Below are 25,946 nucleotides of genomic sequence, written 5' to 3'. Positions count from 1 at the left end.
GAAAAAAGCATTGAAAATAATCAAACTTAGAAGGAAATGTTAGTTTATATTTTTTGGCTCCTTTTTTGCTCTTCGATAATATCTAATATGTTACCCAAAAACTACCCCTAAGTTATATATACCCTCCACTCGGCATCAAAAACGTTTTGCATGTTGTAAAACCACCTTGAACAATCTGAAAATAATTTAGAACTCCCAATTAATAACATGGTACTTAAAAATTTCCCTTTCATTCTAATTTCCCCAAAACTACCCATCCACGTGAACCTATGTAGCGGAACATATATATCTATAAAAAATCATACAAAATAATAAATCTTAGAAAACACTGTTAGTCGATATTTTTTTTTATTATTTTCAATGCTTTTTTCATACATATAAATGTTCCCCTGCATAGGTTCACGTGTAAGGGTAGTTTTTAGGAAAAATTATGAAGAGGGGGAAATTCTGAAGTGCCATGTAATCAATTTAGAGTTCTAAATCATTTTTGCATTGTTCAAGGTGGTTTTACAACTTTTAAAACGTTTTTGATGACGAGGGCTTTGTATGTATGACTTAGTGGTAGTTTTTGGGGAACGCATTATATATTATCACAGAGCAAAAAAAGAGCAAAAAAATATCAACTGTCAGTTTCTTCTAAGTTTGATCATTTTTAATGCTTTTTTCATACATATAAACGTTCTGCTGCATACGTTCACGTGGAAGGGTAGTTTTTGGGAAATTATAAAGAGGACGAAATTTTCAAGTGTCATGTAATTCATTTGAAGCCATAAATCATGTTTACATTGTTGAAAGTAATTTTCCCATTTTGAAAACTTTTTTGATCCCGGGGGTAGTTGTGTAAGACTTAGGGGTAGTTTTTTGGGAAACGTAATATATGTCATCATAGAGCAAAAAAAAGCAAAAATCTCCACTCATTGTTTATCGCATTATAATAATTTTTAGTGAGTTTTCGTAGGTGGCGGCGCTGAGTGGACGGACCTTTCTAGTTTCGTTGTTGGTTATGAACATAACCATAAAAATTGGCGGTTGAATGTCAACAAGCGAATTGATGATGTATATTTTAATTAGAAAAGGATCTTAAGCTCTAAGTCCTTCTATCAATTTTTAACCTAAAACATTAAACAAGGGAAAAAGTTTAGCAGTAATTCATGTGGTAAGTGTGCAGAAGTGAAAATAAAGGGAATAAGCCAAATTCAGTGCAGTGTTATCACACTAGCATCTGTCAGTTCTCCCCAACACGACGTTAAATTACAAGTGTTTTCTAAATAACAAATATATTTCCTAACATTTTTCTTTATGTTAAAAATATTTATAAATTATAAATGAGATACGGGACACTCACTGTGAAAAATTCAATTAAATATAATGACATGTAGGTTTGTTTAAAATTTTCCCTTTGCGATAAGTATATTGCTAAATTGTGAATGTACTATTACAGATACTTAGGACATCAAAATACCAATCGTATTTTTATCCGGAATTGTGTAATTTGCACACTAGAATATCCCTATGTTTAAAATAGAGCAAATTAAGAAGGTTTTTAACATTGATTAATTAATTTTCAATCATTTCAAAAAATTTAATTTGGTTAAATAATTTTGCTTTCGAAATTTCGTTTTTTCCTGAAAATTACACGGAGAAAAAGATATCGCACATTGATATCGCAAAACCTCTGTATTGAAATAAAGCGCAATATGATAACATACAAGCAGGTTCCGGAGCTTCTTATAAAAAGCTATAGGATATTATAATGAATTAACATCGCTTGTACACTACTGGAACCCTCGTATATATAATATAATAAAATAATAATATAACTAAAATCTTGCAATGTACGATATAATGATTTTACGCTATCATAATGTGATAATCGTGATATATAACACAGAAATTACGGTATATATTGCAATTTTTGCGATATCGTTTTCTCCGTCTATTGCTATTAGTCTAGTGAAATATTTATTAACATTGATTTATTAATTTTCAATTATTTAAAGAAATTTAATTTGTTTAAATATTTTTTTACTCAATTCAAAAAATAATAATCATTGCTGTTTCTTTAGTCAAATATTGACCACCATTGTTTAATTAATGTTTCATTGTTTAAACAAATTTCAATTATTCAAATAAATTTTTTTCTAGTTATTTTTTTTGTTTGCAAAACTCTTAATTTCAACATAAATTTATTTATTTCCAATCGCATGTAAACAAGTGGAATTCATCCTTAAGAAATGGCCATTTTTAGGTAACAGATGGCGCCAGGCCGTTTCCGTGGCCGTACCCAATAGGTTTGACCTTCGAAAAAGGTATATGTTTTACCAAAATTATATTTGTGATCAATCACAGAGGTGCCTTCCCGCGCCTCATAAGCCGTTGGAAAGGGGTATGGGTTTGATTAACATTAATTCTGTACAAAGAGGCGGAGTGTAGTCCGCTCCCACGAGACGTTAGAAACGTTGGAGACGTTGCACAGTGGGCTGAATCGAGAATTTACTATTTAAAATCACCTACATCCTACAATTCGTAACCGCTTTTACATTTTTTTCGTAAAAGAAGGGAGAAGGGGTAGATTATGGATACGCATGGTATTACTTAGTTCTCTAGAGGCCTACTTTCCACCTTACTTGGCTGTGACGTCAACAATTGCGCAAACACCAGCTTAGATTTTTCTAAATGAGCGTGTGAGTTGCAAGTTCCTGCGCGGGAATTGGGGAAATTATGTAAACAAAGTAACAACAACGTGAAAATTTTGCTTTCAAAGTATATTTGTAGGTTGAAATTGCTTGATTTAATCGACACGATCAAAGTTGACTATGATCATTTGTTGACTTGTATAATTGATTTATTTTATAAACAAATTATATAAACGAATGCATAATTTAGGCATTTATTGGTCGAATGTCAGCGTTTTTCTCTCTAATCGTCTTCAAATTACATAAGTAGTGATGTTTATTTACGAAAAACGAATTATTACTAGTAATATAATTTAAAGGTACTAAGAAAGAAGAACGATTACTTGCGACCAATAAAAGCCTAAACTATGTATTTATTTATATAATTTGTTTATAAAATAAACCAATTTTACCAGATAACAAATGTTCATAATCACATATGATCGTGTCGATAAAATCAAGCAATTTCAACTTACAAATATACTTTGCCAGCAAAATATCCACGATGATGATATTTCATTAATATAATTTTTGTATAACAATTATATTCGATATGCTTTTAATTATTTATATTCTTTAGATACTTCAACATTTATTTTAGTTCAGAATAGAATTAATTAAATTATCTATTTAAAGATAAAAAATAATATTTAAAAATGTCTCATTCTTGTTCTTTGTTTATTTATATAAAAAATAAAAATTAACAAATCTAATTCATATCTGCTCTTATGCAACTATTGCTGATCATTTCTAAACAAAATTTGATAATCGGTTAAAAATTGTAGGCTGTAAGTGATTTTGAATAGTAAATTCCTGATTCAACCCACTGTGCCTTGGTTGCTGTCGTTGTTTACAGTTTCTTCTCGTTGGAGTGGGGAAAACTTTGCGCGTAGCAAATTTGCAGCTCGATGGCCAAACGGACAACTATGCCCGTGTCATCTGTGCACGTGCACATTGTCTCTTCACCAACTTTGCACGTGGAAATTTCGTCGTGTACAGTTATCCAAGTACTATATGTGCATGTGCACAGTTGTCCAAGTGAAGTCTGTGCACGTGATCAGATGTCAATTGCTCAACAGTTAAAATGATTAAATCCTGAAGAATTGAAGAACTGCAGAGAATTCAAAGAATTTAGGCAATTGAAAGAATTCAGTAAATTCAAGGAATTCAGAGAATTCAAGATATTCATAGTATTCAAGAAATTCGAAAAATGCAAGGAATTGAGAGAATTCAAGGGATTCAGAGGTTTCGGGGCATTCAGAAAATTTAAGGCATCCCATGAATTTAAGGAATTGAGCGAATTCAAGGAATCCAGCGAATTCGAGGAATTCAGGGATTCAGAGTTCAAAAAGTCAGAGAATTCAAGGAATTCAGGGAATTTACGGAATTCGGTGAAAGCTGGGAATTCGGATAATTCAAAGATTTAAGGTAATTCAAGGAATTCAAGGAATTCAGAGAAACTTTTAAAAATTCATTGTAGGTAAATGTAAAAGATCACCCTCATCTACACCCTTATGTGAAGACATAAACGTGCAAAGTTGGGCAGGTGAAGTATGTGCACGTGCATATTTGAGCAAATGACATATGTGAATGTGCCCAATTGGACAAGTGATAGCTGTGCACGTGCATATTTAGGAAACTGACATCTGTACGCAACCAAATCCAGAGAATCCCATCTATGCACGCCAAACATCCAACGTGCACTGTTGTCACTTGGAGAACTGTGCATGTTACAGATGGTATTTGGGAAACTTTACATTTCAAAATTTTAACGTGCACAATTTTCACTTGGACAACTGTGCACGTTGAAATTTCGAAGTGCACAAATGGGCTTCTATGGTCTTGGACGTGGAACGTGCACAGTTGTTCATCCGACCATTGACGTGCGCAGTTGGGCACATGCAAAGCTGTTACATGCAAAGTTGTTCGTCACCCCTCGTCGACACTCAGGGCCTGTCCCCATCGTAATGAACAGTAAAGAAAGAGCTGGCGGTTATATGTATTACCAAATTTCTCGGAAACTATCACTCGCGGTAAAAATGCATTCAACCCAAAATTTGTATCTACAAGAGGTCTGCAACTTTTCTTGGAAAAAATTTGCGAAATTTTGCGCATTGGATGAAATAAACTCAAAAAGCCATGATTTTCATAGTTTTTTTCTATGAAAGTCGATGTATCATTCATTTTCTCCAAAAATATCACCCGCAGAAAAAAACATTTGACACAAAAAATGTGTACCTTAATGGAAGCTACATATTTTGTTTGGAATATTTTGCAAAATTGTGCATATTGGCTTCAATAAGCCCAAAAAAAAACATGCATTTTTTTAGTTTTCCATTGTTTCACCATAAAAATCGCCTTGACGCAAATTTTTACTATCATATTCGTAATCAACGCGTTTAAATACATAAGTTTCCAGAGTTTAAGTAAATTTGAAGAATTTACATATTCGGACTTGTACTCCCTTCTTGGCTAGACCTTTTTATTTCTATTGGGTGCTCTTTTTCTCTTCATTTAAAGTCGATCATGATTTCAATCAACTCAGTCCAATCAAATAATCAAAACAAATCTTTTTTTAATACTTTGAACTTCTGAAAATTGCACAAGTAGTAAATTTTTTAACACCATGTGTTTTATCCCAATTATATTTTTCATAATATGTAAATGTATTATTTCGGAATATCACTCGTAAACTATTTGAAATTTTTTTTTAATCACCTCAAACTTAAAAAAATTGTTTAAACTCTGTTTAAAATCTATTTATATTATTTGTTAATAACAATTAGAAGTAGAGTTCAATTAATTTTTATAATGCCCTGCATAACTTCAATTTAGACTACAGACAAAATTCACTTTATAAATACATAGATATTTAAAATCATTACAAAATCTCATAGTGCTGTTCATAACAATATAATTGTTAAGGAGATTTGGAAACACAACAAACAAACTTGAAAGACGGCACCTGTTTGTGCTAATTTGACTCGTTTTGCAACTCACTGCATTAATTTATGTAAGTTTGTAATTGAAGCGTTGAAGAAAAAATGTCAAGCTATCATAACTACATCCTAAACGTTTAGGCGCTCAGATCCGCAGATTAACACATTGATGACATCATCTCGGGATGGCGCTGGTGACTGTGGTTTTCACAAATTTGTATTTTGTCTTCATTTGACATATACTTTCAATTAAAAGAAGAATTGAATTGTTATATGGAGTTGGTCAGTTTTTCGGTTTCTAGACGACTTTTTGCTGATCTGTCACTCGCGCCTATAATAAACCTATATACATACAGTTTAGCCGTCCTAAAAGCGTACTCGTTGAGAAAAAGAGGATACATTTCTCTGCTACCATCTATTATCGGTAGTATGTTTATAAACATTTGAATTAGTTCTTTTTTAAATCCAGTCATTTCTTAAATATGATAAAAATTGTTATTTGCTGACTTGATAATTTATTTAATAATCATCACCAATATCAACAATTTCGTATGCCAATCTCGTAACAAGAAATAGACTTTTCGATCTAAGAATCATAACACCAAGTTTTTATCTATAAAATTATTTACAACAAAGAGAGATATAAATTTCTAATTAATATTGTTGGTTCAATGTCACAATCAAGCTTATCATAATAATGTTCAAAGAAAAAAATTTCTATGATAAAACGGCTGATTGTAACATTGTTTGTGCATTTAAAAATGTTTTCAAGAATCGTATGAATTGAATAATTCATAAATTCGCCTTCCATAACTTAATTAGAGAAGAAGTTTCGATCGGAGAAGGCAAATGAGTCAAAAACTCACAATTTTAGTTGCGACGTTTCGTTGGCATGGGTTCGCCAACCTCATCAGGCTAATTTATTAAAAAAGAACACCAAATTACTATCACTTACGTATACAGATGAATAATATAAGATTAAACAGCACATTAAAAAAAATGTTTACCATTAATAATCACTAGTTAAAACATGGTTTATGTTTAACACGTCGAAAATAAATAAACAAAAGTACAGAGCACATTTTGATGTGACTGAACTGGTGACGATGTAAAGTCAACTGAAGGGACAAAACCTTGCTTCGATTTGTATACAATAATATAACCGTACATGCATACATAAATTTGTAGATAATCCTGATTTGATTTATTTCTATCTATCAGAGAGATTGATCATAAACTTAATTTCTGTAATCACGGGTAGTATATTTGACTGAGGGCAAAAATATCTTCTTTTTTATTAATATTATTAGAATCACTATTAATGTGGATCATCTCTGAGATAAGTCTTTTTTTATAGCTGGATTCACGATCGATAATTTTTACATTATCCCAATCAAAAAAGTGATTAAAATTATATTGGTGTTTGCATACAACCAACTCGACTTTATTCCTATTCTTATGTGCATTTATTCGGGTTCTTAGAGATCAGATCAGATCTGTCCACATTTAGATCAACTTAAGATTTGTCTTCCATATTCCAATAACTTTACAAAATTATCTAAAGTATAAAATAGTTATAATATTGCTACGATTCCTATAATTAATAAAAGTTTAAGTTCTGTAATAAAATTAGGTAAGGATATTTCTGAAACATGGGATGAAACAAATCTAGTTTATAAATTTTCTTGTAAAAAATACCCTGAAATGCATAGAAATTCTAATAATATTAATGAAAAAGAAGATATTCTTGCCCTCAGTCAAATATACTACCCGTTATTACGGAAATTAAGTTTATGATCAATCTCTCTGGTAGATAGACATAAATCAAATCAGGATTATTTAGAAATCTATGTATGCATGTACGGTTATATTATTGTATATAAATCGAAGCAAGGTTTTGTCTCTTCAGTTGACTTTATATCGTCACCAGTTCAGTCACATCAAAATGTGCTCTGTACTTTTATTTATTTATTTTAAACATGTTAAACATAAACCATGTTTTAACTAGTGATTATTAATGGTAAAATTTTTCTAAATCTGCTGTGTAATCTTGTATTATTCATCTTTATACGTAAGTAATAGTAATTTGGTGTTTTATTTTAATAAATTAGCCTGATGAGGTTGGCGAACCCATGTCGCAACTAAAATTGTGAGTTTTTGACTCATTTGCGTTCTCCAAATCATATGAATTGTTTTATTAACACTTTTTCTAATTAGCAATAAATGCCATACTAATAATAATTGAAGAAAAAATATTTTTTTTATGCGAGGAAATAGCTGATTAGGACATTTGCTTAATGTAGTTTAAGACCACTTTTTTGAAATTCAAAAAATTCTCTGTTTTGTGGGCGAAAAAGTTATGGCAAACATTTTTGTATATGCGAGTTTAGTTGATTGCAAATATTTTTTCAAGTTGTACACGTTTCCTGTTTTAAATTTTTCTAGTTTTAATCGAAAGAAAGTTTGTATGGGTTTGTCAATATTCACGATTTTTCAGTGGCGTAACTACAACCATGAAAGGCCCCACCGCAAAAATGTTTAGGAGGCCCCTCTTATAAAGTTAAAAATAATTTTATACCAAAAAAACAAATTTTCAAATAATAAAATTAATTTTCAATTATAAATATAATTTTTCACCCTGAAAATGTGCAGTTGAATTTTTAATCAATTTTTTACAAAATAGTTGAACCCTAATCAATAAGATCAGTTCTTAAACTAACAGTGGAATTTTCAACTAAAAAAGATAAATTTTTAATTAAAAATATAAATATATAAAACCAGAAATAGGATAATTCCTTTTTAGTTAAAAGAATTAATATTTAACAATAAACAATTACATTTCAACAAATTAATTGAAATTTTACTAAACTAGATGCATTTGATGATACATATTTCAACTTTTAAGCAAACAGATGTATTTCCAACCAAGAAGGTTAATTTTATATAAAAAAAGACGATGTTTAAAACCAATAATTGATTTTTCAACACAAAAATATCAAATTGTAGTTCCAAATTTTAATTTTTTACCGAAAGTGGGAGAGTTAAATTTTTAGTTAAAGAATTTAATTTTTAACAAAAAGAAGAATGTGCAACTTAATAGTTTTGTTTTCAATCACAAAGATAAATTTTCAACCAAGAAGACTATTTTTCTACAAAAAACACGAATTTTCATTGAAATATGTGCATTTTCAAACAAATGGTTGAATTTTCAACTAAAAAAGATAAATTTTTAATTTCAAATATCAATTCTCTACCAAAAATGATATAATCCAATTTTATTTTACATAAATTAATTTTTGACTAACTATGAAGGTATTTTCAAAAAAATAATAATTGAACCCTCAATGCAGAAGATGAATTTTCAACCGCGAAGATTAATTTCCCCGTTTAAAAAGATGGTTTAAACAAAATTATATTTTTAACAAAAATGATAATTTTTTCTTTTAATATAATTTTTCTATAAAAAATGGTTTAATCGACTTTTCTCTTAAATAAATTAATTTTCCACCGAAAAAAGAATCGTTCATATAATAATAGAATCCTCGAAAGAAAGATGAAATTTCAATTAAGAAGTTTATTTTTCTACCAAAAATAACGAATTTTGAACAAAATTCTGAATTTCTAAATACTGCATCAAAACTGATAAATTTGTTTACAGATAATTCAATCTTTAACGAAAAAAGATCGATTTTAAACCAAAAGGATTAATTTTCTACCAAAACAGAAAAATTAAAAAAATTGAATTATTAAGTACAAAAGGTCAATTTTCAATTTAAAATATCAATTTTCAACTGAAAATAGTAGAATCGAAATTTCTTTTAAAGAAATTTGTTTTTGACGAACTGAAAAGGATTTTTTAAAAATAACTGAATCTTTAATGAAAAATATTAATTCTCAACCAATATTATTACGTTTTTACAAAAAATTACGACTTTTCTATAAAATCTAGAAAATTTCAAACAATTTTTTTATTTTTATCTAAAGAAATATCATTTTTTAACCAAAAGTAATCTAAGTAGATTTTACCATTATAAAAATTAATAAAAAAAAGGAAATTTGAAGAAAATAATTGAATTTTCAATCAAAAAGGTTCGTTTTGAACCAAAACAGATGAAGCTTCAATTATGAACTTAATATTCAACGAAAAATGGGAAAGTTCAGTTTTTAGTTAAAAAAATAATGATTTTCAACTTAAAGAAGTGCAATTAAGAAAAAATAGCTGAGTTTTCTACCAAAACAGATTACAATTAAAAATATCAATACATTTTAAACAAAAAATGGAAAGTTAAATTTTCACTTCAATAAATTAATTTTGAAAAAAAAGAATTGTGAGAAAAATGGTTGAATCCTAAATCAGCATGAAGAGGTTTCGAACAAGAAAATTAATTTCATACTAAAAAAGACGAATTTTTGCCAAAATCCATACATTTTTGAAACAATTAGTTAGATTTTAACTGAAAAAGATTACACCATAATTTAAAAAATGACTTTTTCACGAAAAACGTCATAGTTTAATTTTCTGTTAAAAAAATTAATTTCAACAAAAAAAAGTGTTATAAAAATTATTTCAAAGGAGATCGAATCCATTTAACATTAGGCAGATTCTGCTATTCAAGTCGTTGAATCGATCAGGAAGGGAATTATGTTGTTTTTAGATTAAAATTTAAGAGAACTATTTTTTCTTCATACAAAAAATTCTATGTTCAAAAGATTAATTTTTAACCAATAAGATTAATGCTTTACATAAGGACGAATTTTGAACCAATTACTTGAGTTTTAAACTATAAGGGAACAGTTTTTAAAAATGTTTTGTTGAAAATGTTCAACAATTTAGTTAAATTTTTTTCCTGTCTTGACTAAAATTGTTTTTAACCAGAGTTGAATTTTCGAACCAGTATGTAAATTTTCAACAAAGTAGTTGAGTTTTTAACATGCAAATATGGATTTTCGATAGAAAATGTAATTATTGATATTTCAACGAATGCAGATGCTGCCAAGAATACATTGTAAAAATAAGGAAACGAATTTTCAATCATAAAGATTAATTTTCTATAAGAGATTCGAATTTAAACCAAAAGTAGCAAAGTTACTTTTTTACAAAGACAATTAATTTATTTCCAAGAAAAAAAAGAATTTTCAAAAAAATAATAAATTTTTTAACCAAAGAGATGAATTTTTAACTAAAATTATGGATTTTTAACTAGAAACACAAATTTGAAACAAATAAAGAATTGCCAGTTAAGAAATTAAAAAATTCGTCCCACTTCTTAAGCTTTTAAGTCAAAAGACTATTCTTGTGTAAAACAGTTATAACACCTTTACCCTCCATCTACCACCATCAACCACATTTTTTACAACACCTTCACCCCACATGATAATTTTTCAAATACTTAATTGTTGAAAGTGTTATTTTCAATACAGTATTTATTTAATTTCAATGTAATTTGAAATATAATAATTATTATTTTAGTTTTAAACAAAATATTTATGTTTTTCATCAACTTTAATGTGATAAGTCCAGTGGAAAGTAGGAGACCTAACTAAGCCCGGTATTCGACAATTGGCAGAAATTTGCGTTCAATAATGTCATTTTTTTCCAACTTTTAAGGATTTATCTACTCTAGTAATCAAAATTCGTACAGTAATCATATATCGCGCTATTCCTTACAAAGTAGTGTAATGATTTTGTATAAATCGGAATAATGAAACAGTTATTCCTAAAAATGTTATGACATTGAACGCATGAACTAATATTGGGGAGACCAACATTTTCAGGGAAGAGTTTACCAAGTGACAAAAAGCTTATTACATGTGTTTTTCTACCTATAAAGTCATTAATTTTATAATGCGCGTGCAAAAATTTTGCTAAATTGATTTATAAAAATTGTGGTGTAAAAATGCAAAGTTCATTATTTGAAGAATATGATTTTCATCAATGTGAGTTACAAAATCGTAATAAATGCTATTTATCAGTATTAGGTGTAAATTAATCTTTAATAAAAAAGTTCATTTGGAACAAAATAATTCAATTTCATTTTCTACCTAAAAATAAAAAATTCGTTGAAATCCTATTATAAAAGATTAATTACAGTTTCAGATACAGAACTCATCCCTTGGTGTCTTGTAGTATTTTATACTAATATTTTGTAACATTCATGAAATATGTATAACATAGAAAAGATAGGCTTTTCATTTATTCTTTTTCATAAAAAGATAAATAGGTGCGCGCCGTGGTGCGCGCAAGACTGCTAGTACTTCTCAAAAATCGCTTTCCATGAAGCTGTATTCAATGAGTAAAGTACGGACAACATCTTTTACTGTTGACGTCTCATTGAACCCAGTACTATTTAAAAATGGGATAATGTTGGTGACTTGTGACTGGTTCAATACCCCATTTTTGAGATATTTGTGTAGCTTCTTTCTTACACTTTTCATACTCAAGTCTGTACTTTTTCGAATGTTTCCTTGCAGTGTTTGAGATTTTAAGTGCAAGACTTAAATCTATATTTTCTGCTTGAAGTAATTTTGATGAAACATTTACGTCGTTTAGTATATTGGAAAGCATTGTGCACATCACTGTAAATACAAACTTCACCACATTGTTTTTAAATTATAGCTGCTTGTAGCTGCATTAATCCATAAGATTACGTTTTTTCATTAGCCGAAAAGATTTCGGAATATTTCAGACATGTAAAAAAAGAATCTAGACAATATTAAATAAAATATGTTTTTTTTTGAGAAAAGATTACACAATTTTAGGAAAAAAATAAAATCAGTTTAGAAAATTGTTAGGACCGTTCAAACCTTGGAAAAAATTTAAATATTTAATAAATTTCCAGAAATCTTTAATGTGTCAATGTTTGAATAATATTTATTCGTAAGAAATCCATGCTTAATTTAAAAGAAATGTGGAAGGAAAAAAAAATTGATTGTGTAAACATTGCCATAAAGCTTTTAGCAGAATTTACTACTCCTCATAATAATAGAATATTAAGTTTAATTCATAAAATTCGGTTTTAGAATATTTTTGGAAAAAGAATTGCTTAAACAAATTATATTTGTTAAAGTAATTAAAAATGGTTAGCATATTCTTTCAAATTTCTATAATTCAGAGAAATAATTATTTTAAAATGTATAAGAATGTATAAAATAGAAATTAAAAAACAATATTAACGGGTTTAAATTCTAAAATTAGAAAAGACTTTGAAAATATCATGAAAATGAAAGGATTTGACATCGAGTTATTACAATTAAACAATAATTAAAGTTCGAAGCTCTTAAAGCTCTGAAAGTGTTTAGAATCGCAGCAATTTTAAGAATTAAAAAAACGCCGAAATTTTTTTCCGCTTTTTCTTTTTTCTGTGTATTTTTAGGTTATGTAACCCAATTTTTCAACCTAAAAATACACTGGAACCACGTTTTCATCAGCTCTCACATTTATATCCTCTCACGCTTATAACCCTGTCATAACTATCACCTATATCCGCTTGGCATTACCACCTCTCAGTACCACGTGACAGACAAGCCAATCAGCGAACAGCGTGGCCATTTCCCCTTCGCTAAGTAGTTTTGTGCGATCCCGTACCGGAAGGATTAAGTGTATATTTACATTCTCGGCCGGCGGATATAAAAGCGGTTCCAGTGTACACATAAATCATTACTGCGCATGCCGGAGTTATCCGCGTTCTCCCATCACTGCGTGAAAGACAAAGGGTGATTTGGAGGGGAGAGAGTAGTGTGTTTTGAAATGTGAAGAAGGTCGACCATGCTGGTATCCAAAGCATGCGGTGCAAGTGAGAGAAGATGCACCCTGGGAATCCCATTTAAGGGCGGTTTTGGAAATAGTCCTTAACGGCCTTTACTTAAAGCGAGCACAATAATCGCTTGCTCCGAGCAAAAAAAGTCAGGGCCATGTGAACCGTTTTCAATTACTTAGTACGACTTAAATGGGAGATACTTGAATGGGATTCCCAGTGTTCCATTATTCTCTTTCTCACTCAATATCCATATTGGACACCAAGATGGTGGACCTCCTAACTTGTTATATCAACCCCATTACGACATGCATAGTCTCCCCCTATTCCTATGTCCATGGATTTAACTCGATCTTGTGTGTTGATTCTCAAAACATTGAAAAACTCATTTGTTGAATGGTCAACACACAACCGCACAACAGGTGTGCCGTGGTCCCTGGTGATTAAATAGTTATTGGCAACAAAAAAGCATCAGCAAGATGTTCCTAGAGCGCATGCTTAATTTGTTAGGATAATTACTGCAATTTTAAATTTTTCAATATTGTATAAAATTTCTATAAACTCTAAACAAAAATTGAATATTTCTCAGAAAGGATCGCTTAATTTTTAAAATACTTTCTTCATAAGAATAAGTAGAGCTTTTTAAGGGGCTCTTTTTTTAATAGTAATAGACTTTGCTTCTACTATTCAATAAAAGTCGCTGTGATGTGCACAGCATTTTATCTTTATCCGCAAGAGTCGCAGAATATTCACTTAAAGTGACTATTGTTTCCCGTGAATATTTGACCATTATTCAGGGTTCAGTTCAAGGAATGCAGATCAAGAGCGTGTTTATCCGTAATTTATGTTTAAAAAATTTATTTTTTGAAAGTTCAAATTTAGGAACAGAAGAGAATTTTTCTAAGGTATCATGGGAGAGCTAGAATACACAATAAACTACAATATTTATCTATGGGCTTTTTGTTACCATTTTAACTATTGATCTATAATAATCTTGACAAGTCATAATTTCTTAAACTATAATACTTGTTAGATCTTTAGCTTTTTTCTTAAAAAAATTTGGGTATTTTTTCTCATTTTCTTTCTCCATTAAAATTTTTTTTTAATACTTTTGATTTTTTTACTATTAAAAAACACATTATAAAAACTAAAAAATTTGAAAAACTGACAAATAGATAAACAACTTAATTAAAAAGTGGTGTTTTTTTCAATTTCTACATTACTCATTCTTTCAATGTTTTACACTTTTTCAAAAGTATTTTTATCAATAGGAAGATTTTCACAATATTTTAAAGCCATCTACAAAAGAATGAGTTAAAAAGCTTAAAGACGAATATACCTTATGAAAAAGAAGTATTGGTAAGTATTGGATCTAATAATTTTTTGGCAATAAGTATTGGAAATGTAATACTTTTTCGCGATAAAATACTGGATCCAATACTTACCAATACTTATTTTTCATAAGGGATATACATACTCTGCTCGTTCTTCAGATTTGTTTATTTAGTTGATATTGTTGCCAATGTAATTTTAACAATTAAAAGCCCTTTAAAAGGCTAAAAAAATGTAAACATCAAAGCTATTTCTGTATTAGTATTCTTATTATCTTTCTTATTAGCATTATTATTAATTATCGATTGAACAGCAGCATATAAAAAACTGCTACAATCTGGGATGACTTTTTTGACTTGCACAAACATTTAAAAGTATTGGTATCCACAAAAATAAGAAAAATATAAAAAAAGCATTTTTTTAAATTTCATTTTTACGCATGTAATTAATTTATATATCGGAATTTTCTCAATTGAATACTCCATGTCGATATCAAAAAGAATCTCTTGCTCGCTCTCTCTCTCTCTCTCTCTCTCTGAAAATGCTTTATTTTGAATTATGTGAATTTCTTTTCATAATAATAGTTCCTGAAAAAAGTATGATAACTTTTGAAAAGATGGAAAAAGATTCAAAATTTTCAATTTTAGATCATTTATAATTTTTAAGGGGGAAAAGGCAAGCATAAAAAAATGGAACGGGTGTGTTTGATATATATGGAACCGTCCATGAAGCAAGGAACTTAAGGCAGTATTCTACTTTGAAACGCAAGAAAAAAAAGCTATTTTTCTGATTTTTTCTGAGAATACTTATAATAATATCGATGTACGGTTTGTTAGGTTCAATAAACAAACTCTTAAAATACATTTAAGAAAAAATTTTATTTATTTTATGCACGTTTTATGCATAAAAACGTCAGTCAAAGTCAACTTCACAAAAAGTAAGTAGGTCCGCGCTGTTGTAAAAGTGTCAAGAATGGGCGGTCCGAAACAAAAAAACTAACAGTTTTAGATTTAGTATGACTCCAGAAACCGGCTGAACTAGGATTAATATAAAATTAATTTCCACTATATTTTTGTTGCAAAAAAACTGTGAAAATAAACCTACTTTTTCAGTCTTTTGGGGTTCTTCGCTGCCATTTGGTTATTTTTTCATGTACATCAGAAATCCTAGTTCATCCGGTTGCTGGAGTCATACTGAATCTAAAACTGTTTAATTTTTTGGTTTCGGACCGCCCATTCTCAAGATTTATACAACAGCGCGGACCTACACTCAGAAAAATGTTCGTTTGAATCAAACAAATTTTGTTTGAATTAAACAAATTATTTCTTTTATATGGGGTCAAACAAATGTTTGTTTGATGTGAATAAATTTTTTGTTTGTCCTTATTTGTATGATTCAAATACATTTTTGGTTTGTTTAAATAAATCTCTTGTTTAAAATAATTAAAGTTCTTGTTTACATTGAATACATATTTTTTAAAATTAATTATAGACTTTGTTCAAGTGAAGTAAATCTTTTTTTACACTTAACCTCAAAATTCAGCATTCTTTATAAAAATAATGTATGAACTTGATAATATGTTTATTCTTAATCATAAGTATCATTGTATATGTGAAATCAGAAACACGTATTCATTTCGAAGCTTAATTCTGGTTAATTGTTAACTCTGTGCTTCTCATTTCTGAATAAAACAATAATTAATTAGAATAATGAGAAATGAACCAGAGTTAGACGTTTGAATTGAATGTATATATAAGTGCTCCTGCTTTTAATTATACAATGATAATTATAATAGAAAAAAACATGATTGGTGTCATAAATCATCTTTATAAAGAAAGGAAGTTAGTATTGAAAAAGACTTACTCACATTCGAAATCTTCAATTATATCCAAGGTGAACGCACTACAGTTCAAGTAATTTCTAAACTAGAGATATTTCGTCCATTTTTCAAATAATTTAAGATTTTACAGTAAATCAGAACCTTCAGAATAATACAACACTGAAAAAATACCAATTCCATCAAATAAATCACATGATAAATTAATTCAGATTCTAGGTTAGTTACTTAGGAACCATCGGCAGTGCTTTATCACGCCTAGCTGCACTTTGTAGTATTGCTTTATACTGTATTTTTTGTTTGAATCAAACAAATATTTTTATGAATTCGAATAAATATATTTTAAACAAATGCATTGTTTACTAAAAGTCAATATTTGCTTTAAATCAAACAAATTGTACTAAACAAATTATTTGTTTTAGTCAATAAGGCAAATAGTTTCCATTTCTTAAAATTAAATAAAAATTTTGTTAATTCAAGCAAAAAATTTGTCAGATTCAATCATATGAATTCAAACAAATTTTGTTGTTTGATTCAAACAAACATTTTTCTGAGTGTACCTACTTTTTGAGAAGTTGACCTTGAATGACGTTTTTATGTGTAAAAAGTGCATAAAATAAGTTTAAAAAAAATTTTAGTATATTTTAAGAGTGCGTTTATCAAGCCCAATAAATCCTACATCAATGCCATTAATAATAATCTCAGAAAAAACTCATAAAAATAGCTTTTTTTCGAGCATTTCAAAGTAGAATACAGCCTTAAAGCGCGACTCCCTTGTTTTACGGGTTTACAGGAGAAACAATCGAAGAGGCAGTCCAACACAGGAATTCCATAAGAGAGCCTTACTTTTTAGTTTAATAACAATTCGAATTTTTCAGATATAATGATATGTTTTATTATGCAAAATCAAACAAAGAGATGATTGATTCGTGTAAAAACATAAAAATGAATTTCTTCCGGGTTAGGTCGCTTTCTTAGCGGACGGTCACATGGGTGACTTAGGTAAGTTTATACCGACTTATGAAACGAAAGTAAATACTACTTATTTTCAAGCCTTCAGCACAGAAGGTTATCATTTATCTCACTTCCAACTTATCTCCCAGTATGCCCTTAAAATAAATAAATTATTGTACACTAGATTTTAATCAATATAATTTAATTTAATTTAATAAAATAAAAGAAATATCTCTTCTCAACTAAAAGGAAATACTTGTATCTGGAAATTATGTAAACAGATCGGCGGGTCAATCGTTCTGGATCTAACTGTAATTTTAAACTTGGCCTTGCTCTATTGCACATTTTTGCAGTAAATGAAATTTACTACGGCGATTATTAGGCTAATACCGAAACATAAAAGTAAATACCGTGAATACCGTAAGAGCGAATCCAACCAAACGCCGCGAAACGTCTTCAATTATACTGTTTCAGAGGCGTACAAATTTCGTAATTAAACTGATTCGGAGGAAAGTACCGTTCGCAAGGAACTATTTCTTTTAAAGATATAGTCATAAAGTTATGCACTAACTATAACATTACGTAATACTTTTTACCCTTCTGGTGACCTGTGTACGAGTAGCGCATGGGAAAGCGTCGGGCGTAACTATATTTTATATTATTTTTATTTCAGGCTCTTCTTCCTCTGCCTCTTCACTTTTTGCCGACGGAAATCCTGTGATGCAATACATTGAACGAAGCACTTGAAACAAAAATTGTGAAATTTAGTTGATATTTCGGTTCGAGAGAGAATTCAATCACGTGAAAAATTATCATTACCGTGAGTCTGTACTAAAATGATTAACGGTAAGAAAGATGCGTATGATATACCCGTGGGATAAGGATTAAAACTCACGATATAGCCCTTGCAGGAAAATAAACTTGAGGCATAAGCAGTAAGGTTGAGCATAAAAGTATAAGACCATTGTTTGCTTTATATACACTTTGTGAAGGATTCTATATTTAGCTCACACACTTGGACAGTTATCTCCCTGCAGATTAGCACATCTGTACTGCCATAGGAATCAAGATCATTCAAAATTATCCAGATAACTGTGCTCGCTGCTCAGTACTGACGTTCCATCAAGTCCAATTCCATTTTTCTAAAGAAAAGTGACGCACACAGTGCTTTATAAATGCATATAAGCGGAAAAATTAAACTATATATTAATAGTCATCCATCGTTTACGCAACAATTTTATTGTTAGACAAAAAAACACTTGTAGAACTTTTCTATGATTAAATATTTTTTATTAAAGAAAAATAATTTTTTCAAGTTCTTGAAAATGCTATTTGAAAAAAGAAAAAGTATTTAAAACTCTTTAAAAAAATTCAGTTGTAAATATTTCTTCAAATCCGTTAGAAACTTGATTAATTTTACTGTCAGCAAAACATGGAATTATATCTGATTTGAATTTGAGCAGCTTAAGCCCTAAGCATTACTGTTGGTTCTCCGAGACCCGAGCGAAGTTTTTGAATTTTCATTTCGATGGGAGCCGTAAGCTTTCTGTAACCCATGGGTGGGGGAAAATATAATCTATGTCGAGGGCTGTCAGCTCCCGAAAGGATAACCTTAGTGCCTTCTTATAGCCGCTATAAGAAGGCACTAATATTATCTTTTCGGGAACAGAAAAAATGGAAAATTTAGTTAAATATTCATTAGCGAATTTTAATAGGCAGCGTTAGATTTTCTGGAAGTGACGAGAACATTAGAAAAGGATGTATGGGCTTATTGTGCGCCATACCTGCGGAACTCTATTAATTATTATGAACCCTGAATCTGTTTTCTTTTTCGCTGTGATAATTAATAATCTTATAGTTTTATGTAGACTTTAACAATAAAAACAGCTTTTGTATGAAAAAAAACTTTTTTTATTTACTTTGCCTCAAATCTTAAAACTTTAAAATTGACCATTTTGAGCCCTTGCAGTTTAGTCCAGGCGATAGATAGTTTTCCCTTGCAATTAATCCGGAAAAGTTAGTGTAAATTTTCGTTCATTTTGGTGTTCTAAACAACATACTAAATTTGCACAAAAAAAGGTGGTTCGCTCCATTATCTTCAAAAAAAGGTACAAAAAATTAGGTTTTTCGAAATAATTTTTTTTTTCGATCATCGGTAACTAAAAAAAGTTTTTTTTTCATAATTTTAGAAAACTAAACTTTCTAAGAATTTCGTTATATATATAAATTTGTCATAAGGACAACCGGAGGATTTCGCCGGGAGCGGGTGCTAATCTGGAAAATTGCACCCACTCCCAGCGAAATCGCGGTAACATTTCAGCCACAACCACGTCTCACAACCATGAGATAGGTGGTTACAGTCTGTAAAGTAATCAATACGATGATCCAGAAAAGGCCTCGTGCAACCTAAGAACACGGAGCGACCCAAGGACAACCGCCTTATGCATTTTTCCCGCAAGTGCTTTATCATATTGTTGACACGCAGGGATGCTTTTTAGGCCATTAGCAAGTGAAAGCTTGGCACCTCCAAGAGCGCCGATGATAAAGACAATTCGTTTAACAGAATATTCCGGGTACAATCGTTGCAAATCCCCTAAGAAGGTCTTGATACCTCTCTTTCTTTTCATTCTCCTTGGTTATGATCTTTTTGTCAGCTGGAGCCTAAAATTCGATAACGAACATAGTTCGCTTCTCGAAGTCAAGAAGAACCGTATCAGGCCTCGAGTGAGCAACAGAAACAATTGTCGAGAATATAAAGATTCAGTATACGCGGCACTTCCCATTCATTTAGAGGAGCGATATTAAGGTTAATGCCGTAAGAGTGACAGAGATGGTAATAAAGCACTCTTAGTGCCGCATTGAGCCTTTGAATGTAGGTCGTTCCCGCGTGAGTTGTACAACTAGATAGTATGTGAGCTAAATGCTCGAGGTGTGCATGGCAAGCCCTGCACCTATCATCGGGAATGTCTTGGCTCAAAATGTGGCGACGGTATGTTAAGGTGGAAATAACACCGTCTTGGCATGCAAACATGAAACCCTTCGTACCAGACTTTAATCCGGGAGATTTAAGGAAAGCAAACGTTAGCTCACAAGACATTGACTGATCCTTCACATGTCTGTGGAAGATACCGTGCATCTTCTTATCGAGGAGCTGTTCATGAAAGTTTTTCGCTTGTGCTTTCTTAATCCGCGCTTTCAGGAGTGAGTACTCGAGATAGATAAGATTTGATGCATTTTGCTCACCTCTAATACTGAAGTCAAGTGCGAGTGTTTCAAAAGCCTCTTCCGCTGCTTTGTACAGAAACGCTCCTTTGCCCATTTCTTCGTGATTCCTGACCATTTTAAGAAGAGGGTATCTTCCATTTGCAACTCGAATAATCCTATGGTGAAGACATTCAAGACTCAATATTCCGCGACCCCCTTGACGGCGTGAGGTGTACAGTCGCGGAACCGAAGACTTAAGATGCATGCTTTTGTTCATGTGCATAACCTTTCTTGTCCCGATATTAAGGGATCTGAGCTCGTTCTTCGTCCATGGAACTACTCCAAATCAATAGAGTAGTACCGGGACGGCAAGCATGTTCGTTGCAGATACTTTGTTCTTCGCCGACAGTGTGGAAGACCAAATCTGTCGGATGAGACGTTTGTATCTGCTTCGGAGAGTATCCTTTATAGATGTCACATCCTGAATGCGGCTCTGTGGCACATCCAGGTATATATACGTCTCTCCAGCGCGAAGGTGTCGCATGGCGCTTCTATCAACGAGCTCAAGATCTTCAGGGATGCCATTAAGTCTTCCTCGCTTCAAATAAACCTTGGCGCATTTGTCTAACCCAAATTCCATTCCGATTTCTTTAGTATATCGTTCCACAATCCCCGGAGCTAGATGCAGTTGCTCTCTGTTTTTAGCATAGATCTTAAGATCGTCCATGTAAAATACATGAGTGACCTTGTACTTTCGATCTGCAGGTTTGCCGCACAAGTACCCGTCGGAATGACGAAGTGCTAGAGATAGTGGCAATAATGTAAGGCAAAAGAGGAGTGGGCTCATGGTGTCGCCCTGAAAGACACCTCTCTGAAAGGTGACCTTGTTAGTTGTAACACGATTTTTTCCACATGACATAGTAAATCTGGCTTTCCAAAGCGGCATCAATCTCTCTATGCACCCAACTATTTGCGGATGAACCTTTAAGATTTCCAAAAGACAGATGATAAGTCTATGGGAGGTCATATCGAAAGCTTTCCGATAATCAATCCAGGCCATCGATAGGTCACGCTGTTAGTATGCTGCATCTTTGCAGACACATCTATCGATGAGAAGATTCTCCCGACATCCGGCTACGCCTTTCTTTGAGCCTTGTTGTTCATACATTTCTTGCCACACAGATTCAATTGCCCGAACAATCCTATCATGTAGGATAGCTGTGAATATCTTATAAAGTGTGTTCAGACAAGTTATTGGCCTGTAATTCTTCGGGTCAGCTAAGTTGCCTATTTTCAGCAGGAGTATTGTGCGTCCTTCCACCAACTACTCTAGAATCGGCTCTTCCAACTTCAAATATGAGGTGAAAATACGGGCCAAATGCTGATGGGTCAAAGAAAACTTCTTCCACCAGAAGGTTTTGATACAATCTGGTCCCGGTGCGGAATAGTTCTTCATCCCTCTTAATACTTTTTTCACCTCCTCGGTAGTGATAGGTGGGCATTCTTTATCAGGTGTTATGAGGGCAACACATAACTCCTTGAGGCTATTTATATTTTTTGAATCTTTGTCCAGTCTATATTGAACTTCGTAGGCTTCTCTCCAAAATACTTCGACCTCCTCTGGTTTGGGTGGGCGTTCGACAGTAACTGGAGGGTCTTGGAAGAGTCAAGATGGGTCAGAGAGAAACTGTTGATTTTCTCTGACCCACCTCTTCCTCCGCTCTAGACTTCTCTTAGCGTCAGATAGTATCCGTATTCTCTCAACAATATGCTGCCTGATGGTCAGCAGCTTTGACTTGTTAAGTGTGTGATAACGGGTCCGGAGTTCACGCGCAAACTTTCGAACATTGGCGGTAAAATTCCTGCCAGATATGATGTAGTCAATCACACACTGAATGCGGGATGCGTACTGTCTTGCCCAGCCTATCTTTATGGTAAGTTGATGCATTCGCCTTTTGGTCTTATGATCAACCGTTGGTTTTGTTTTACGGTTCGCATCGGCCAAAGCTCTCGCTGCATTATACACACAATAATTGGTAGCCCAGAGGTCGGATTCTTCGGAAAAATGTCCACGAAGCTCGTCATCCATTTCAGCCAGATCTTTAGGCTTGAGAGAAACCTTAGTGTTGATGTTTCTCCGGGTCGTAAAGCATCGCTCTTCATCTATTGTATGCCTGCCCGCGCTTGGTCTTAGTGTTGCCTCTCTTTCTCTGTTGCCGGCTTGTTCTAGTTGGTAGAGCAGGCGTTCCGCTTACATAGCCCCGTTCAGGGGCCACACTCGCATCGCAGCACTCTAGCAAGTCGTGATTCAGACGCTCCGTCCATCCAAAGGTCGCGAGATCCCGCCGATCCATCGCATTGGATGCATTTTCATTGGCTCCCCCAGCTCTAGATTGGATGTTTGGTGTTGTCATTGTTCTTCCCACGAGAAGCTAGGGAAAGGGGTTCGTCCATCCTTGTAGAGTCCCGCATGCAAGGATAAGGCTGCGTAATCTGAGAGGTCGCCCGATATCCCAGAGTCACCGTTCTAGACAACTAACCCAGGTGCCATTCAGCTTTCGGCACGGTTTTCACACCTCCGCTTGAGGGTTAATTCCCTCGGGACCACCCCTGGACAATTGTCCGCGACTGCCTATTTATTTTTGTAACCATATTCAGCAGAAACCTTTGGTACAGGGATCCTCTATCCGCAACCCGAGGACGCGTTCGGTGGCTTTGTCATAGACCCTTCGGTTTGATTAGGGAGGAATCAATACCGAACCGTATGTTTTCATCAAATCTCCACGTTTTAAAACCCCCTGAGTAAGAAAAAACGATTTTTACGAAGATTTTTGTCTGCTATCTGTAGCCTGTAGTCTGTATTCTGTAGTCACGATAACTTTTGAAAAATTGATCAGTTTAGAATTCTGCTTTGGCATATTTTTTTAAGGCCTAGAAAGAAAGAACAAGATCGTAAACCAGCTTTTTTTGGATCAAAATTCAGAAAGTGAGCGCATTTTAAACATTTTTGAAACCACATTTTTTCAAAATTTCAAAATTCTATGTACGGTTATTCATAGTACTCAAAAACTCAAACAATTTATCCTATGACTTTTTTCTATAAAAAGAAAATTATCAGATTTAGAGCATTTTCAAAAACAAAAAAAACAACTAAAATGATCATTTTAAGCCAAAGACGCATGATATGAAAAAAGTGAAAAGAAGAAAAGCGTTGAATTTGCAAAGCTCTGCAAGATTATCACAACAACTTTCTTAATTTGGTCGAAAAGTTGAAAATTCAAAATTTGGTCGTACCAAAAATAATGAAAAATCCAAAAAGACCGAGTGCGGAGTGCGAGAGCCATCAGTTGCGCACTGTAGGTGCGCTCAAACTCTCGAGCCAAGCTCTTTTAACAAAGGAGAATCCATAATCACAAAATTACAGTAGTCGAAGTTTTGAGTCTTAACTTAAAAAGGTTTGCGCACGAAGGTACGAAAATATAAAGACCGTGCGCGTAGCACGAGGTAAATACATAATCGAGCGCGAAGCGTGGGAACCAACAGTCGCTCGCACTAGGCGCGCAAAAAGCTTACGAGCGTAGAGAGCCGAGCGCACAGCGCGCGATGAGAATGTTCTCGCGTAGCGAGCAGATTTTTTTATTGTGGTTTTTTCCAGTATGTCTAGCCTGTATCTTTAATCCATCTCTGAACTTTTCCAAATTTGTCTACTCACTCTCGTCGATGCTTTTCCAATAATTTTTGTGTTTTCGTTAATTCCTGCCTTCCGCCTCGTTCTTCTGAATGGTTCAGATTTGCTGATTTCTTCTTCGAATACACTAATTGGTTGAGTTTCATCCTCCTCTTCTGTGTTTTCTCTTTTTTGATCCTTATCTCCTTCATTATCCCTGATATCTTCAACAATTTGTCGACAATAGTTTCGCTTTCTTCATTATCTGAGTCATTCAAGTTTTCAGGATGCTTCTCACAGGAACCTTTATTGCAGTGAATACGATTGATGGAGCAATTCAACCCTGCTTTTCTACAGCCGCATGCTGTTCCACATCCATTCTTGCATTCGCAGAAAAGGAATTTCAGAAGAACTTCTAAAGCAAGGTCCTTGGTTGTCCTGACTGGAGTGAGTCCAGCCTTAGTTCACTTCCATTCCCAGTCTTCTGCATTCTTCATGACTCCGCACCAAGTTTGGACTTTATGTTAAATGCGGAGATGATGCTGCCGTGCTGCTTCTGCTGTAGGTGAACTCTTCGTCGTTGATCCTTTGAAATGTTACAACTGGAGCAAATCCAAAGAAATATCTGTTCCAGATGCTCCGTATAGGGCAACCAAGAATTTTTCTCTAGCTGCAGCAACGTCACCAGAACAAACAATCTCTTCCTTACAAAATTGAACAGTCTGATTTAAGTCCTCAGAATTTTCTAGCACTTTGAGAAACTTGGCGATTCCTTGGCCTTTTTTGCATACAATTATATTTCATATTTCTTGCACATGCATTACATTTCATACACATCTCATTTATATAATAATGATTGAAAATAATTATTATGTATGAAAAGTGAATTATATATGTTTACAATAGATACTGATCATAACTAGTACTTTATGGGATCACAAGGGCAGTGTTTTGCATAAAATTTGATAGAGAATTTAGTTCTCTACAATTTTGAGAAAGACTTTTTTGAGTTTCCGATGCAGAAAAAAAAGTTATTTCCAAAAAACAAATTTTTGGCACCTTTTCTTCATTATGGTGTTGCGAGTCGCCATTTTATTTTTGTGAAAATTTAGCATGTGTTTTTTTTTGCATAGTTTCAAATGTATAATTTAAGATGGCAAAAGCGAATTTTGTCAATATTCACTTTAAGTACAGTGAAACCCTTCAATAGCCTTCAATAGTGTGACAAGAGCCGCACGGGATACGCAGGGTCTGCGCTTGTCACTTCGGCGAGCACTCAGGCGTGAACAAACAAAAGCGGTGTGGATTATAATAAGTTAGTGCTCACCCACTGTCAGCCCCAAAATCGGCGCTATAGAAGAGTTCCATTGTATTAGGTAAATTTTTTTGTAAAATAGATTTATCACAAATCTTGCTTTTCTTTACTGTTTATATTTTTAATAAAAATCTATGAAAAAAAGTTTTGTGAGGCTGAAAGAAATGATGTAATGGACACTTTATTTATGATTCAATGACGTAACATACCTCAAGTTAGCTGATCCTGCCTAGTAAGAGAATGATCCTTCTCAAGTGATATGTTTATTC

The 25,946-nt window shown here is 32.4% G+C and overlaps 1 protein-coding gene and 1 long non-coding RNA gene across 3 annotated transcripts in view; one reads left to right on the top strand and one right to left on the bottom strand.

Annotated features, from left to right (window-relative positions):
• Positions 1–6,709, bottom strand: part of LOC117167687 — a 179,145-nt gene extending 172,436 nt beyond the window's left edge. Inside the window, exons 1-2 of one of the 2 annotated variants that reach the window (XM_033352810.1) lie at positions 6,622–6,708; positions 6,481–6,529 (exon numbers count right to left, since the gene is read on the bottom strand). The gene's annotated coding sequence lies outside the window, so the exon portion shown is untranslated. Of the gene's footprint in view, positions 1–6,480; positions 6,530–6,621 lie in introns of both variants that reach the window. The other variant, XM_033352809.1, reaches the window with a different exon arrangement.
• An 845-nt stretch (positions 6,710–7,554) lies between these two features.
• On the top strand, positions 7,555–19,396 carry LOC117167689. Its single transcript, XR_004466423.1, has 2 exons — positions 7,555–7,685; positions 18,165–19,396. It is a non-coding gene; the product is annotated as an uncharacterized LOC117167689 (long non-coding RNA).
• The last annotated feature ends 6,550 nt before the right edge of the window (positions 19,397–25,946 follow it).

Source organism: Belonocnema kinseyi, chromosome 2 (genome assembly GCF_010883055.1).
Source record: "Belonocnema kinseyi isolate 2016_QV_RU_SX_M_011 chromosome 2, B_treatae_v1, whole genome shotgun sequence".
Lineage (NCBI taxonomy): Eukaryota > Metazoa > Arthropoda > Insecta > Hymenoptera > Cynipidae > Belonocnema > Belonocnema kinseyi.
Note: the sequence above shows the minus strand (reverse complement) of the source record. Positions and strands in the feature narration are given on the sequence as shown.